This window comes from Lithobates pipiens, unplaced genomic scaffold, assembly GCF_037356315.1.
Source record: "Lithobates pipiens isolate NorthernLeopardFrog02 unplaced genomic scaffold, aLitPip1_a1.2 Scaffold_8, whole genome shotgun sequence".
Lineage (NCBI taxonomy): Eukaryota > Metazoa > Chordata > Amphibia > Anura > Ranidae > Lithobates > Lithobates pipiens.
In genome coordinates this window covers 62,913,477-62,930,017 of record NW_027507903.1, presented here as the reverse complement: position 1 = coordinate 62,930,017, position 16,541 = coordinate 62,913,477, and the positions used below count along the sequence as shown (strand labels likewise).

Sequence of the window (16,541 nt, the reverse complement as noted above, 5' to 3'; positions counted from 1 at the left end):
TTAGAAATATAAAAAAAAATGAATATGTACTTTGCTTTGGGGTGTCTGTTTTGTGACCATATAAACCCCAGTCCGTCACACATACAGTGCCTTGAAAAAGTATCCATACCCCTTGAAATGTTCCACATTTTGTCATTTTACAACCAAAAAGTTAAATGTATTTTATTGGAATTTTATGTAATAGACAAACAAAGTGGCACATAATCAAGGTTTGCATTACGTCATCCATGTTGTGCCGTGCCACTCTGAATGGAGCCGAAATGAGCCATGGGCATTAGCTACAAGAGCAGCCAAAAGGCGCTGTGCCCTGCCTTTGCAAACGGAGCCGAAGTGAGCTGTGGGCACTAGCCACGCCCTCTTTTCCTGCCTCCCCCTGACATTACCAGCCACCCGGCATCATCGTGTTTGGAGCTGGTTGCTACAGGAGAGGAGACACGTGGAGCAAGTGTCCGTCCCCAACACCCGGTCTCCAGAGAGTCCTCCTCAGCTCACCGTCACAGACCAAGTTTCACTGCCTAAAAATTCTAGGTGGGTTTCTGTCACTTTAAATAATTTGGACCAACAGAGTTACCTGTATACTGGACTGACTGCTGCTTAGGCTGTAAAATGCCGTAGTAGCTTTTGCTACATACAGTAATCAACGGTTTGCCCCGGCAGCAGTATGACACTTCTCCTCTGCTGCCGGATATAAAAAGACAGTTATAGTGCATCTCTATCACTGTCCAGAAGAGGCCTTGTATAATTTTAGTGAATACAAGGCTTTCTCTGATTGGTCAAAGTGGGGACCATGTCATCTGCCCACCTTCACACCTAAACCAATGAGAGAAAGCCTTGTATTAACTGAAAAAAATACAAGTCTCTTCTTCTGGTGAAAATGTGATACAACCTACTCTCTCTATATCCAGGACTAGAGGAGAAGCCTATCGTACAACTACTTGAACACACCATCGATTGCAGTATATAGCACAAGCTATTGAAGTATATTGCAGCCTAAGCAGCAGCCTTTCCATTTCGACATGCAAATAGTGAAATTGGTCCAAGCTAGCCCAAAGGAATTTAAAACAGAATTCAATTTTGCCATTTTTGTTTTTTTAATGGACCCCCCAGAAGCCATTAGTCATAATGGGCTAGTATACACTACAAATTACTACATTATGGCAGACTTTTCAAATGGTGCCCTCCAGTGCTGTGCTTCATACCAGTGCTCCCGCTGGTCATGGCATTTTCAACTTCTCTTGGTCTTCATTCCTGATTAGGTCCATTTGGCCACCTGAATAAAAGCACAATGATGTTACTCCCAGACTTGTGCACGGTTTTTCCATTTTTATTCAACTGCTTCCCCATATGCTTCATATGATGTCCCCCCGGGGTCTGGCGTGATATGTCACCTTCTGTGTCCACCGGACATAGCAGATAACTGATCAGTGAACCGGCCCACTGCCAATACCATGTGATCAACCTGTGATTGATCAAACTGATCACAGCAGATCACATCACAGTTGTAAACAAGGAATGGCTTCCTTTCATGCCATTCATTGTATATAATTGTGTTGCTAGCTATGATTGGTCACAGTGAATACATGGTACAGACAGGGCCAATCACAGCTAATTTGTACCATATAATTAGCTGTGGCCAATCATAGCTAACCACAATAAATAGTGTCTACACACTGTCATTTAGTAAAAATATTTGCTTATAGCAGTGAAAATTACGGTTATGTGCAAACATACAGTGCCTTGAAAAAGTATCCATACCCCTTGAAATGTTCCACATTTTGCCATTTTACAACCAAAAATGTAAATGTATTTTATTGGGATTTTATGTAATAGACAAACACAAAGTGGCACATAATTGTGAAGTGGAAGAAAAATGATAAATGGTTTTCAATTCTTTTTACATATAAATATTTGAAAAATGGCGTGCATTCGTATTCAGCCCCCCCCAGTCAATACTTACTACTACTGTAGCTCTGGCTGTATGTTTAGTGTCGTGGTCCTGCTGGAAGGTGAACCTCCGCCCCAATCTTAACAGGTTTTCTTCTAAGATTGCCCTGTATTTGGGACCTTCCATCTTCCCATCAACTCTGACCAGCTTCCCTTTTCCTGCTGAAGAAAAGAATCCCCCACAACATGATGCTGCCACCACCATGTTTCACATTGGGGAGGGTGTGTTCTGGGTGATCTGCAGTGTTAGTTTTCCGGCTTACATAGCATTTTGCTTTTAGGCCAAAAAGTTACATTTTGGTCTCATCTGACCAGAGTACCTTCTTCCACATGTTTGCTGTGTCCCTCACATGGCTTCTTGCAGACTGCAAATGGGAATTCTGATGGCTTTATTTCAACAATGGATTTTTTCTTGCCACTCTTCCATAAAAGGTCAGATTTGTGGAGTAAATAACTAATAGTTGCCCTGTGGACAGATTCTCCCATCTGAGCTGTGGATCTCTGCGGCTCCTCCAGAGGGCCTCTTGGCCACTTCTCTGATGAATGCTCTCCTTGACGGCCTCTCAGTTTTCAGTTTAGGTGGACGGCCATGTCTTAGGTAGGTTTGCAGTTGGGCCATACTCCTTCCATTTTCAGATGATGAATTGAACAGTGGTCCATGAGATGTTCAAAGCTTGGGATATTTTTTTATAACCTAACCCTGCTTCAAACTTCACAATGTTATCCCTGACCTGTCTGGTGTGTTCCTTGGCCTACACGATGCCGTTTGTTTACTAAGGTTCTCTAAAAAACCTTTGAGGGCTTCACAGAACAGCTGTATTTATAATGAGATTAAATTACATATAGATTGACTATTTTCTAATTAGGTGACTTCTGAAGGTAATTGGTTCCACTAGATTTGAATTAGGAGTATCAGAGTAACGAGGTTGAATATGAATTCAAATGCACACTCACTTTTCAGATTTTATTTGTAAAAAATTGTGAAAACCATTTATTATTTTCCTTCCACTTCACAATTATGTGCCACTTTGTGTTGGTCTATCACATAAGATCCCAATAAAATACATTTACATTTTGTTTGAAACATGACAAAATTTCAAGGGGTATGAATACTTCTTCAAGGCACTGTAGTATGTAAAAAAAAATAAAAAAAAAATATCTTAAACTCCCCCAGAGTGTTACAGTGTTATTATGGTAATCCTGTTTTGCTCTGCTCACAGCATGTAAAAAATAATGTTAAAGAAATGTAATAAAAATAATATTGTAAAATCTTTTCAAAAATTATAATTTTTTCTTACATGTCACCAGTGAGTGTCCCTGGACACCACCACACCAGTTATATGATGACGCTGTATTGTACTGGGGACAGTATGTAAGAAAGAGAATGTGAAAAAACTATTTGTTTTCTTCATTTTCCAAAACATTATGACAGAACAATTACAACTTCAAAAAATACCTCAGACTGTCTACTGAGGTCATTGGAGGGGGATTTGTACCGTCCTGGTGTGTTTTTGGGTCACAATAAATGAGATGGGCCGTGATTACATCAGAAGCGATCTATTTTCAGATATACTGTATATACCATAGTTTGGGGACTCTAAAACTTTCCTATAGAATATATAACACAAACTGATTTGGGCTATTTTCAACAAAGAAATACAGTTTGGCCTAAATTCATGAAGAAAGATTTGCAAAATTGTTTAACAAAAACTTTATTTTTTTCAAAATGATTGGCCTTTTTTTACTTTATTTAGCAAAAAAAGCCCAGTGGTCAGTTGGTGGTGTCCCCACCCCCTCCCCAAAACTGGACAGCTGGTTCCCTCCTCCCCGGATACTCTCCCCCTTGTCCTTCTCCTCCCCTTCCTCTTTCCTCTCCCCGTCTTCCCGTTCCCGTGTTCCTCCCCCCCAGAGGCGTAACTAGAAACCTCAGGGCCCCGGTGCAAGAAATCAGGAAGGGCCCCCCCCCCCCCGAAAAGCATGATTTTGATACTATATTTTTTTTCCACTGTACAACAAAGTAAAACATTTCTGTGCAGCCTGTGTCCCCAGTGGAACCTGTGTCACCAGTGCAGTGGTGGTCCTGGAGAGGGGTGGTGGTACTGGAGGTGGGTGGCGGTGGTGGTACTGGAGGGGGATGGTGGTACTGGAGGTGGGTGGCGGTGGTGGTCCTGGAGGGGAGTGGCAGTGATGGTCCTGGAGGGGGATGGTGGTCCTGGAGAGGGGTGGCATTGGTGGTACTGGAGGGGGATAGTGGTCCCGGAGAGGGGTGGTGGTGGTACTGGAGGGGGATGGTGGTCCTGGAGAGGGGTGGCGGTGGTACTGGAGGTGGGTGGCGGTGGTGGTCCTGGAGGGGGATGGTGGTCCTGGAGAGCGGTGGTGGTGGTACTAGAGGTGGGTGGCGGTGGTACTGAAGGTGGGTGGTGGTGGTACTGGAGGTGGGTGGCAGTGGTGGTACTGAAGGGGGGGTGGTGGTACTGGAGAGGGATGGCGGTCCTGGAGAGGGGTGGCGGTGGTACTGGAGGGGGATGGTAGTACTGGAGGTGGGTGGCGGTGGTACTGGAGGTGGGTGGTGGTGGTACTGGAGGAGGGTGGCGATGGTACTGGAGCAGCATGGTAGTCCTGGAGAGGGGTGGCGGTGGTGGTACTAGAGGGTGGGTGGTGGTACTGGAGAGGCATAGTGGTCCTGGAGAGGGGTGGCGGTGGTACTGGAGGTGGGTGGCGGTGGTGGTACTAGAGGGTGGGTGGTGGTACTGGAGAGGCATGGTGGTCCTGGAGAGGGGTGGCGGTGGTACTGGAGGTGGGTGGCATGGTGGTGGTACTGGAGAGGGGGTGGCGGTGGTCCTGGAGGTGGGTGGCGGTGGTACTGAAGGTGGGTGGTGGTGGTACTGGAGGAGGGGTGGCGGTGGTACTGAAGGTGGGTGGTGGTGGTACTGGAGGAGGGGTGGCGGTGGTACTGAAGGTGGGTGGTGGTGGTACTGGAGGAGGGGTGGCGGTGGTACTGAAGGTGGGTAGCACGGTGGTTGTGGTGGTGGTGGTACTGGAGGAGGGGTGGCACTGGAGGAGGGGTGGCGGTGGTACTGGACATCAGGATCCCCAGATACCCCACCTTACTTTAGGGTCCCCAGAGAGCCCCCCTTACTTTAGGGTCCCTAGACAGTCACCCCCCTTAAAGAGGTTTCGCTGTACCTTGCTGGACTCTGCTGTGCACCTTGGCCCCCAGCAGATCTCTGTACACCCCCCCCCCCCCCCACGCACCTGGGGGGAGGCAGCGATCAGCAGCTCTATGGATGTTGATGGGCGGCGGGATCTTCCCGAGTCTACACACTGGAGAGGGGTCAGCACGGCTGTGAGTGGAGAGCGTGTCTCATGTAAACAGCAGCACAGAGACACCGGCACTCCGGAGTGAAGTTTAATTTTCCCTTGTCCGCTCGCAAAACACACAGCTGATCCTGCTCCCCCTTCGGCCCCCCCTCCCCTCCTCTCCTGTGTTCTCCGCGGGCATTCAGGTGTGAAGCTAACAAGCTCACATTTCCCGCGGAGAACACAGGAGAGGAGAGGAGAGGAGAGGAGGGGAGGGGGGGCCGAAGGGGGAGCAGGATCAGCTGTGTGTTTTGCGAGCGGACAAGGGAAAATGAAACTTCACTCCGGAGTGCCGGTGTCTCTGTGCTGCTGTTTACATGAGACACGCTCTCCACTCACAGCCCTGTGAAAAGCAACCACGCCGGGGCCCCCGACAGTGATGGAATTCCAGGGCCCAGTCGCAACTGCGACTGTTGCGACCCTGATAATTCCGCCACTGCTCCCCCCCCCCCCTTTTTTTCTTTTCTTCTCTTTATTTTTTGCTTTTTCTAAGTTGTCCCCTTTTCTCTTCGGTTGGGAATTACAGGGGGAGGTGGTGCTCGGGGTTGATCATTAGGTGGAACCCCGGTCCACCTTCCTCTGATGCATAGAAATCAGAGGCGATGGGGCACCAAACTGCAGCGAGAACTGTCCATCATGAGGGTCTGACTGATGATCATTTGGCACCCCCTGGCTTAAGCGTAGTAGGCTACTAGACGCAGACGCACAATCCATCTGTGCTTATATAGACTTAAGGTCTAGATGAAAATAAATGACAGCTCAAACTCTTGTGTTTCTTGTGTAATTGTTGCCTCCGGCCACTGTAACAATGGGGCCAAAACCACTGTATTATTTGCTCATTTACCTCTGTTATGTTTTACAGTATTTTCAATAAAAAGAAATTATTTACAGAAAAAAAAAAAAAAAAAGCCCAGTGGTGATTAAAAAAACACCAAAAGAAAGCTCTATTTGTGTAAAAAAAAAAAAGTCACATGGGTACAGTGTTGCATGACCATGCAATTGTCAAAGTATGAGAGCGCTAAAATCTGAAAAGTGGCCTGGGCAGGGAGGGGGTAAAAGTGCCCTGTATTGAAGTGGTTAAAATATAACCCAAAGAAAAACTTTTTTCATTTTGGAAAGAGTGGACAGAGACTAAAACACCTGTCTGGTGTTTATTGCTGACTGTGTCCCTGTTAAGAAGATTCACCCTCTCTATTAGGCCTATTGTCTATCAGCGAAAGTAAAAGAAAATCACATATTTTGAGTAGTCACAGAAGAGGAATAGAGGGAAATCTTCGCTAGTTTTGTTGATTATAGGGATTACCTCTCACTTCCTGTTAAGGCGATTGAACAGGAAGTGACGGAAAATCTCTCCAGTGGGAGACCGGCGGCACAAACACCTGACCGTAGTTCTAACCCTCCCTTACGTTATCCAAAATTTGGAAAAAAATAGCTTTTGTTTGATTTTAATGTAGACCCCAAGACTCTAGTATAAGGTGTTAGTACATACAAACTTATATAACGTCCCTATTATTCCAGTAATGGTCAGGTTCCCATAAGGGGCCAGGTTGTCACTGAACAGCAAGACTTTTGTACAGGAACGCTCAGTCTTGTGGTTAGACATAGTAATTAGAATGAAGCGGCCTCTAAGTTTGTCATGTGAGAAGCATCTGAAGAGTTGTCTGATCCACTAGGGTGCCACGTTCCTTTGATTAACTTCTTGAGTTGTTGGAATGTGCTAAGCAGTAAACCTTCTGTATTCATTTTAACTCTGTCTTCTATCTTTTTAAAGTTCCAAAATCATTAATGAACTGAACCTGAGATTTGGTGTGGTATGACAAGTGGTCTGACAGTTGTATCCTGTATAGAAGGGTTGGGAAACACCTTACAGAGCATAGTTTAATGTAAATTCTCTGTTGGTAAAATGCAGACATGTCACCCATCAATAAAAGGATTAGAATCTGGCAACAAAGATGACTAATTATATGTCCCGTTACCTTGTTTGACCCCAGTGTGATGAGGACATTTCAAATGGTTTAGCAAGTCTCCCTACCTAAACGCCCAATTCCATCCAAAGCAACATTTTTTGGGGGGAGGGAGGCATAATGGCGAAGAGTCAGAAATTCTGTCAAATTTTAACATGGAGATACTTTCCCTTAAAGTGGTTCTGCACCTTTAAAAAAAAATATTAAAAGCCAGCAGCTACAAATATTGCAGTTGCTGACTTTTAATAAATTGACACTTACCTGTCCCAGGGTCCAGCGATGTCGGCGGCAGATGAAGAGCAATCGCTCGTCTCTCTGCTGCCCCCGCTGCCATCCTCTGTCAGGGAATCGGAAGTGAAGCATTGCGGCTTCACTGCCTGATTCCCTACTGCGCATGCGCTAGTCGCGCTGCGCATCTCTGCTGGTCCCCGCTGTGTCCTGGGAACTGTGTGTTTCCCAGAACACAAGGGGGGGGGGGCACATCTGCGGCGGTCTTGTCCCGGAAATGGGTGCAGATACACCCGGAACTTCCATTTCAGGGTGGAGGACCGCTTTAAGAATTTAAATGCAGCCAACAGAGGGTGTTTTTTGTTTTGTTTTTTGCTTCCTGATATCCATACTCTGGACAGGAAATGAGAACTCGCCCTGATAGAGACACAGACAGAAGTAAGGGCCAGTTCACACAGGGGGCGACACGAGGCGACACGACTTGCCGTGCCGCGACCTGACAAGTCGCCCCCGTTCTGTACAATGGAACCGTTCTAAGAGGAGCGACTCGAGTCGCTCCGACTCAGAAAAAAGGTTCCTGTACTACTTTTGGGCAACCTCGGGGCGACTTGCATTGACTTCTATACAGAAGTCATTTGCAAGTCGCCGCTGAGGTCGCGGCAGGTCGCGGCGAGGCAAGTCGTGTCGCCTCGCATCGCCCCCTGTGTGAACCGGCCCTAAAGGTCTTACAGAAGTCCTCAATTTTCCTCGCTATTCTGGAAAATGTGTTTACTGCATGTGTCCCTGTTGGGGAAGATTCCCCTTCATTTCGACAGCCGATTTCACTTTTTTGTTTGACAAGAGCTGGATGTGCAGACTAACATTTTTCGCGGATGTGAACTCAATGTCCGATTTTCCTTTCATTAGTATGGTTTTTGTTAGAAAAAAAAAAATCGTAAGAGCAAGACTACGCATGCTCAGAAACGAAAGAATACATACAAAACTATTCAACACATTACGTCACTTCAGAGGTTGTATTCTGACATACGAATTTTGATATTGTGAGTAACCTTTTCACTTTCGACATGAGGCTAGCATGCCACAAAAAAAACGTACGTTCGGTCAGCCAAAAAAAAAATAAGCGTGTGTACGAGGCTTTATTCTCACTTCCTGTTCTAATGCAAATCTAAGAGACTAGAAGTAAGGCGAAATCTCCTAGGTGAGAATTCACGCAGCAATAAATGTCATCTCTTCATAGACAACATTGTCATATTCATCACAAACTGTAAATAACTTGATTGTTACCTGCATCCTGTCTATCCAAGCAATGCATGGCATATCTGGTAACAGCCAGATGCATACCCTCTAACTTCTATCCATGATTACAGAGTCCAATACTAGTACCCATTTATTTTCCTATGCTTTACAGAGAGTGAAGATAACAGAATTATTTGCTGCCTGGAAAACACAATTTTATGCTTTTAGGGTTCTAATTTTGTATTATTGACTGAGCCACACATCTATGTATCCTTATATGGGACCCCTCAATTCACCATGAGTGAAGACAGTTTGACACACTATTTCATGTTTGGTACTAATGCCTATTCATGTGGTACGCCACATACATCTGTTATACTGTTATACCGTTAACCCTTTCCTGTTTTCCTTCCCATCCCAGTTTTTGCCAGGACATCCGCTCTCAGGCTTGGAATCGCAAATTATTTTTTATGCAAACTCCAAGATGTAGTTTCTTGGACAGGATGTGGCGCCCTGGGGTTTAGTCAGGGAGCTCCTCGCTAAGTCCTTTGTCAGGAGTAGCTACTGTAGTTAATTGCTAGGGATCCTTTGCTTTCTCCCTAAGTTTGGCCAGGTTGTACTTTTCTACCATCTGGTGGCCAGGCACTTGGAGGTATTAGATTGAGGAGGACAACTCAAGGTCAGGTTATGGGTATATGGGGTATCTCAGCGAATGGGCAGGGATTTTGTTGAATCCCTTGGCCTTTTGGGAGAGCCTATATATTCGGAGGAGGACAGGTGATCAAGGTTCTTGTGTGCCACCTGGACCACTGTCCACTGTTGCCCTGGGCTGCTAGGCCAGAGATTGGGCCTATCCCGGGGGCATCAGACTGGCAGGCTGTGTGAGGGCCTATCCTGAAGAGGGCAGCTCAGGGTTGGGATTGTGGCTTGCAGTCCAACCAGAAGTGCCGGTCTGCCGGCCATAGAACCTGTCAGTGGTCGGAGGTAGAAGGGAAGTTATCGCCATGAAGGGACCAATGGCCTTTACCAGGGATCACAGTGAGAAACTGAAGTACTGGAGCAGTATTCTCACCGGAACAGGCACGGTGGAGAATCAGGAAACTTCAGGCGGTGATCAAGTCAGGGACCCAACCAGCGGAGGTGATGCTTGCAGAGCAGCCTTGTGTGCCAAGGTAGGGGCCGAGCTGGTCAGCAGGTGTGAAGCTTGAAGGTATCCATAGTGCCAAGCTAGGGACCCAGCAGGGGAGCATGGGTGATGCTTGAGGTAGATACCAATAGCCTTGAGGAGCTCATGGGATTCAGAGTAGTGAATCAGAGGGTCCAGTGAGAGACCAGGAGCTCAAGGGGCTGAAGAACTACAAGGATACGTTGTAGAACAGCTGAGAGAACTGTTACTTTGAGTTAGGAACTGTTTAACTTACAATAGGAGTCAGCAATTCTGCATATGCAGAAGTGGCACCTCGCTGGGGCCTTTCCCTGTACAGCTGTCCTCTTATTAAAGTCTCTGAGTCTGCCAATTGAAATTGCAACTACCTAAGGGTGTCCTGGCCATAACCCTCTTTCCCTTGCAAAATAGAAAAAGGACTGTCAAAGAAAACCTTTTAAATCCAATGACTTTTATCACCTTTGCACCCACTATGCCTCTCAACCCACCACATATTGAAGGATGTCAGTCATCTTTGACCTTGAAGGTTGTCATTAGACTGGAAGAGGTAAGAGATTCTGCTACACATATATATTACTGTGTAAAGTTTTAGGCAGATGTGAAAAAGTGCTGCAAATTAAGAAGGCTTTCAGAAATAGAAGCTTTCATTAATAGTTTACTTTTATCAATTAAGTTAGTTTAAAAAAAAAGTAAATGAACAGAAGAGAAATCTAAATCAAATCAATATTTGATGTGACCACCCTTTTCTTTCAGAACAACATCAGTTCTTCTGGGTACACTTGCACACAGTTTTTGCAGGAACTCGGCAGGTAGGTTGTTCCAAACATCTTGGAGAACTAACCACAGATCTTCAGTGGATGTAGGCGGTCTCAAATCTTTGTGTCTTCATGTAATCCCAGACAGACTCAATATGGAGATCAGAGCTCATTGGTGTTGGTGGAAGGAATAGTGCCCTATCATAGGTGTCAGTGGAATAAATAGTCCCCCATCATTGGAATCAGTAGAAGGAATAGTGCCCCATCATTGGTGTCAGTGGAAGGAATAGTGCCCCAGCATTGGTGTTAATAGAAACAGTGCCCTGTCATTGTGTAAAATGGACCCTCGCGCCACTATGTGCTAAACGTGAAATGGATCTACGTGCATCAAAATAGAGTATATAACAAAGTATAATGTAACAATCTGTGGAATAACAAAAGTGCAAGTGCTGCTAAATAAAACAAAAAATGCAGCGGGACAAAATAGTAAACACAAACTATCACTAGAATAAATAAAAAAGAGTCCTGCGCAAATAATACCACAAAAGATGAATAATGTATATAAATGTGAAAAAAACAAGAGTCAATGAAAATATTTCAAAATAAACACACCAATAGTGTAAGTGTGTAGTGAAAAAAGTTTGGCTTCCCTATGAAGAAGTCACGTGGTGACGTAACGCGTAGGGAGTGGCCGTAGGAATACCGGAACAAGCGTAAGACTGGCTGTATACGCCAGATCTCTTTCTGTTTGATACTTTCTTTTTAAATGTGAGAGTCCATTGCTTTCTCTTAAATAAATTTATTCAGTTTTGGAAACCACTACACTATTGGAGTCCCCTTTCTCTCTCCCTTCCCCCTTCCCCTCTGTGTTTTCTTTAAGTTTCACACCACGAGGATACATATGCTGCAGTATTACTCATAAGAGGTTGAATCGGCCCTCTAGTGGTAGAAGTTTATACCATTTGATGATTGTGCACAGAGAAGTGAAGGAGAAGTCCATTGGAATTATTTTCTTTTGCCTTATTATTCCATCTCTGAGGTGAGAGTTCTGGGAGCCTGATTTTTTGGAACATTTGGTCCTGTTCTTTCTCCAGTGTTTTTTCACTACACACTTACACTATTGGTGTGTTTATTTTGAAATATTTTCATTGACTCTTGTTTTTTTCACATTTATATACATTATTCATCTTTTGTGGTATTATTTGCGCAGGACTCTTTTTTATTTATTCTAGTGCCCTGTCATTGGTGTTAATGGAAGGAATAGTGCCCCATTATTGGTGTAAAAGGAAGAACTTATGCCCCATCACTGGTGTTAATGGGAGGAATACTCCATTGTTGGTGTCAGAGGTTGGAATTATGACCTACTGTTGGTGTCAGTGGGGGAAATAGTGCCAAAGGGCCACATAAAGACAAGCGAAGGGTCCTATCTGGCCCACGGGCCACAGTTTGGAGACCAATGCTTTAGGATGTAACTAAAAAAGGTACAGAGGATACATGAGATCCCTTCAGTGTACTTACAGTACATTCTGCACAGAATAAAAGCAGGATTTCTCTTTCGTCCAAATTATTTATTCTCTTGGAAAGATGTATTTCGATAGTGTTGTGTGAAGAGTTATATGCATAAAAAAATTCTATTGATAATGTGTTAAAATTTGTTAAAGTTAAACTTCTAGCATACTGTATTTCATGGAATTGAAGGCATCTTTCTTCAGGGCTTTTAGCGAGAGTCTGGGTTATAATAAAGTGGATTTGTCATTCTTACCAGAAGACTCCAGGAGTGCCTGGTCCTCAGCTGCAAGGGACGCCCTCTCATCACTTCAGCCTCCAACCTGGTAAATGACAGCCATTACCATGAGGCTACATGTGTGATCAGCTATGACACCAGCCATTTGAAGGCTTGACATTTAGTTTGAGATGACATAAGCACATTGGAAACAGTGACAGGTCACAAGAGGCATGCATTATATGTAACCATTTTGGGAATCAGTTAACCACTTAAGCCCCGGACCATTTTCCAGCTAAAGGACCAAGCCCCTTTTTGCGATTCGGCACTGCGCCGCTTTAACTGACAGTTGCACGGTCGTGCGACGTGGCTCCCAAACAAAATTGGCGTCTTTTTCCCACAAATAGAGCGCTCTTTTGGTGGTATTTGAGCACCTCTACAGTTTTTATTTTTTGCGCTATAAACAAAAATAGAGCGACAATTTTGAAAAAAAAAATGCAATATTTTTTACTTTTTGCTATAATATCCCCAAAAAATATATAAAAAACGTTTTTTTTCCTCAGTTTAGGCCGATACATATTCTTCTACGAATCTTTGGTTAAAAAAAATACGCAATAAGCGTTTATTGATTATTTGCGCAAAAGTTATAGCGTCTACAAAATAGGGGATAGTTATGGCTTTTTTTTATATTTTTTTTTTTACTACTAATGGTGGCGATCAGCGATTTTTATTGTGACTGCGACATTATGGCGGACACGGACAATTTTGATACATTTTTGGGACCATTGGCATTAATACAGCGATTAAAAATGCACTGCTTACTGTAAAAATTTTACTGGCAGTGAAGGGGTTAACCACTAGGGGGCAGTGTAGGAGTTAAGTGAGTGTGTGTTTTTTTACTGTAGCGGGGCGTGGCTTGGCATGTGATGTCACTGATCGTCTTTCCCTATAACAGGGAACAGACGATCCGTGACGGCCACACTAGGAAGCACGGGGAGAGGTTTACACTTACCTCTCCCCATTCTTCAGCTCTGTGACCCGATCGCAGGACACCAGCGGCGATCGGGTCCATGGGTCCCACGGTCACGGTCACAGAGCTTAGGACTGGGTCGCGAGTGCGCCGCCAGCAGCACGCGGCCCACGACTGGGCTCTTTAAGGGCAAATGTACCTGTACGTGCCTGTGCCCAGCCATGCCATGCCATTCTGCAAACGGCCATCGACGTGAGGCAGTCCTTAAGTGGTTAAGGTGTAACTAAACCTTCAGTAAAAATAGATGGCAAACAGTCAGCTTTTTATTTCAGAAGACACATAGCATGCTGTTCTGTAATAAAACGAACTTACCTGCCTGTTCATAATCTTCCATTTCCCATTGAATGTAGACTGAGCATACATTGGCATGGTGCTAGTGTGCCAGGATGAACTACTACTGTGCTAATGCATGGGTGGGGTCCCCACAGCCATTCAAGAGACTAAAAACCCTTGGAAGATGTAAACAGCTATTGAAGGATCCAATGGTCACATCATTGGAACAGAAGTATTCAGCCAACTTTATATCCATAGGTTTAGTTCCAATTTAACTTCACTATCCCTCTGATTAATTTGCCTACCTAAAAAATATATATTTTTTTTAAAGGACACATTTCTTTTATTTGCTCTTTTTTATAATTACCTAGCCAGATTTAATTAAAACTGTCAGAAAAAAAAAAAGAAATGCATGTTTAGCATGAGCCAAAATAGCACAAATGGTATTGGAACCACAATTTCATGATGGTGAAAATCCAACACACTACTTTACAGTGTACAAAATCATTGTGCTAGTCTGAAGGATCCTAATTGCATGAAAATTAGGGTATCATAATTGTGCATAAGGTTAATTTCTTGGAATAAGATTGATCCTTTCTTAGTTTGTGCCAGACTCCCCAGCGCAGGCCAATTATCAGTTACAAGTCTGTTTGAGCCATAATTGGCCTATAACTAGCCTGTTTCTGGAAGTACAACTCTTAAAAAATTGTTGAGTTTGATCATGTGCAAAAGGAAATCCAGTTGCATGAAAAATACATTTTATTTATTAATACAGTAAAATTACACACACACACACACACACACACACTATATAAAATGTATGCAGCACTTTACATATACAATATCTCACAAAAGTGCACCCCTCACATTTTTGTAAATATTTTATTATATCTTTTCATGCGACACTGAAGAAATGACACTTTGCTACAATGTAAAGTAGTGAGTGTACAGCTTGTATAACAGTGTAAATTTGCTGTCCCCTCAAAATAACTCAACCCACAGCCATTAATGTCTAAACCACTGGCAACAAAAGTGAGTACACCCCTAATGAAGTCACGTGATGTGACGTAATGCGTAGGGCTTGGCCGGAAATACAGAGCAGACTGGAAGTGACATAAGAGGCGGCTGGAACGCCGTTGTTGCACTTTACATGTGCTTTTAAAACTTTTTCTAAGTAAGAATCCATTTGGCTTTTTAATATTTAGTTGTTTAAACGTTTTACACCAAAGGTTTAAAACTGGTGGCCCTCTAGCTGTTGCAAAACTACAAGTCCCAGGAGGCATTGCAAGGCTGACAGTTACAAGCATGACTCCCACGGGCAGAGGCATGATGGGGACTTGTAGTTTTGCAACAGATGGAGGGCCGCCAGTTTGAGACCCCTACTTTACACTGTGGGAGGCTTTTATTTTAGTCTCGCATGACATCCGGAACTTTCAGTGACCTGGTAATTGGGAGTCTGGAAGTGGAAGCTCGCCACCACCATATGATACCTATAAGGCTGATTCAACACTACATAGAGGTGAGAGTTCTGTGAGCACTAAGCAATTGTGGGAAGTCATGGGAATATTGTTTGCAAGGAAATATAATTGTAAGGAGTGTTTTACTGACACAGATTTTTTTTGTACTTTAGATCATTATGCACTATTGTTTGTGACATTTAGCACGTCACTGTTTATGAGTATTTGTATTTTGTATACTATTATTGATGTTTATGATTAAGAAGTTGTGCTGATCACTTTATACCTACACATGTAAACAAGAGTATGTAGATATTCTTCAGATATTCTTCAGAACAAGCTATATTAAAATCTTCTCTATATTGAAGATACCAGCACTTTGCACTAGTCACTTTACTTAACTGTCATATGGGACATTTTTTCTAATGAATTCTGGATGTGGTTCTGATTGTACTTGATTTTGTATTATGGTCTTTGCATAGTGAACTTGATTTGATGTTAAAGTCATTTATGAAATAATTTAATTTAATTTTAGTTTTATTGGCACATGTTTCAGCACTTTTTGTGCGAGTACACAGTATATTAATTAACACCATTTAGTATAGTTTAGCTATTTTCCTTTTTTTTTACACTTATATATTTAATTATGAGCATGCAATTATGAGCATGTATTGCACAAGAGGATCACGTAAATTAGCATAACCTCTCCGTTTAAGGATTGGTATAATTCACACTGGGTTTAGTGCCACTATCTATTCCTTCATACCTTTAATATTAAAATCTGTGCTTGGAGCAAACAGTAGACTTCAAGTTTAATATACAGTAACAGTAGTAGTAGTAGTAGTAGTAGTAGTAAACTGTAAATTTATTAAAAGCAACAAGAGCAGAGTCCCTTTAAGTAGAAAATTAAATGGACAAAGGTCTTCAGGACACCAGCCGATGTCCCCTTTGACTAGACCCACAGCTCACTTTCTCTAGCACCAGAGGGATGGCAAAACCACAAAGGTCCCCAAGATCTCTTAAAAGCGCCTGTACTCACACAAGGCCCAAGGACAACTGGTTGCCTCCTTCCAAGCGACAACTTACACCAGTGATACCAGACCTTCAGCAGACAGCACTCAGTCAGCTCTCTTTAGTTCCAGGATCATTCGCATCAAGGGCCTCCAGTCGCCCACCTGAGGCCTCATGACAGCAGACATAACAGCATTGCCTGAGAGGGCAGGGTGCTCACATAATATATACAGTCTCCCAGCATACTATCAGGGTCCGCATCTCTGGGATAGGCCAGGACTCGATCAATATTCATGCTACCATCTGCATAGCTCCACACCTATTAACCAAAAACTTATCAAGATTTCTAGATGTAAAGGGATCAGACTGGCAGCAGCTGAAAACACTGAGCAGAC

At 43.7% G+C, this 16,541-nt stretch overlaps 1 long non-coding RNA gene across 1 annotated transcript in view; it reads right to left on the bottom strand.

The window, feature by feature from the left end:
* Window positions 1-1,146: 1,146 nt before the first annotated feature.
* Window positions 1,147-16,541, bottom strand: part of LOC143961334 (uncharacterized) — a 128,403-nt gene continuing 113,008 nt past the window's right edge. The window contains exon 3 of the long non-coding RNA XR_013270446.1: window positions 1,147-1,270. This is a non-coding gene — a long non-coding RNA (uncharacterized LOC143961334). The remainder of the gene's footprint in view (window positions 1,271-16,541) is intronic.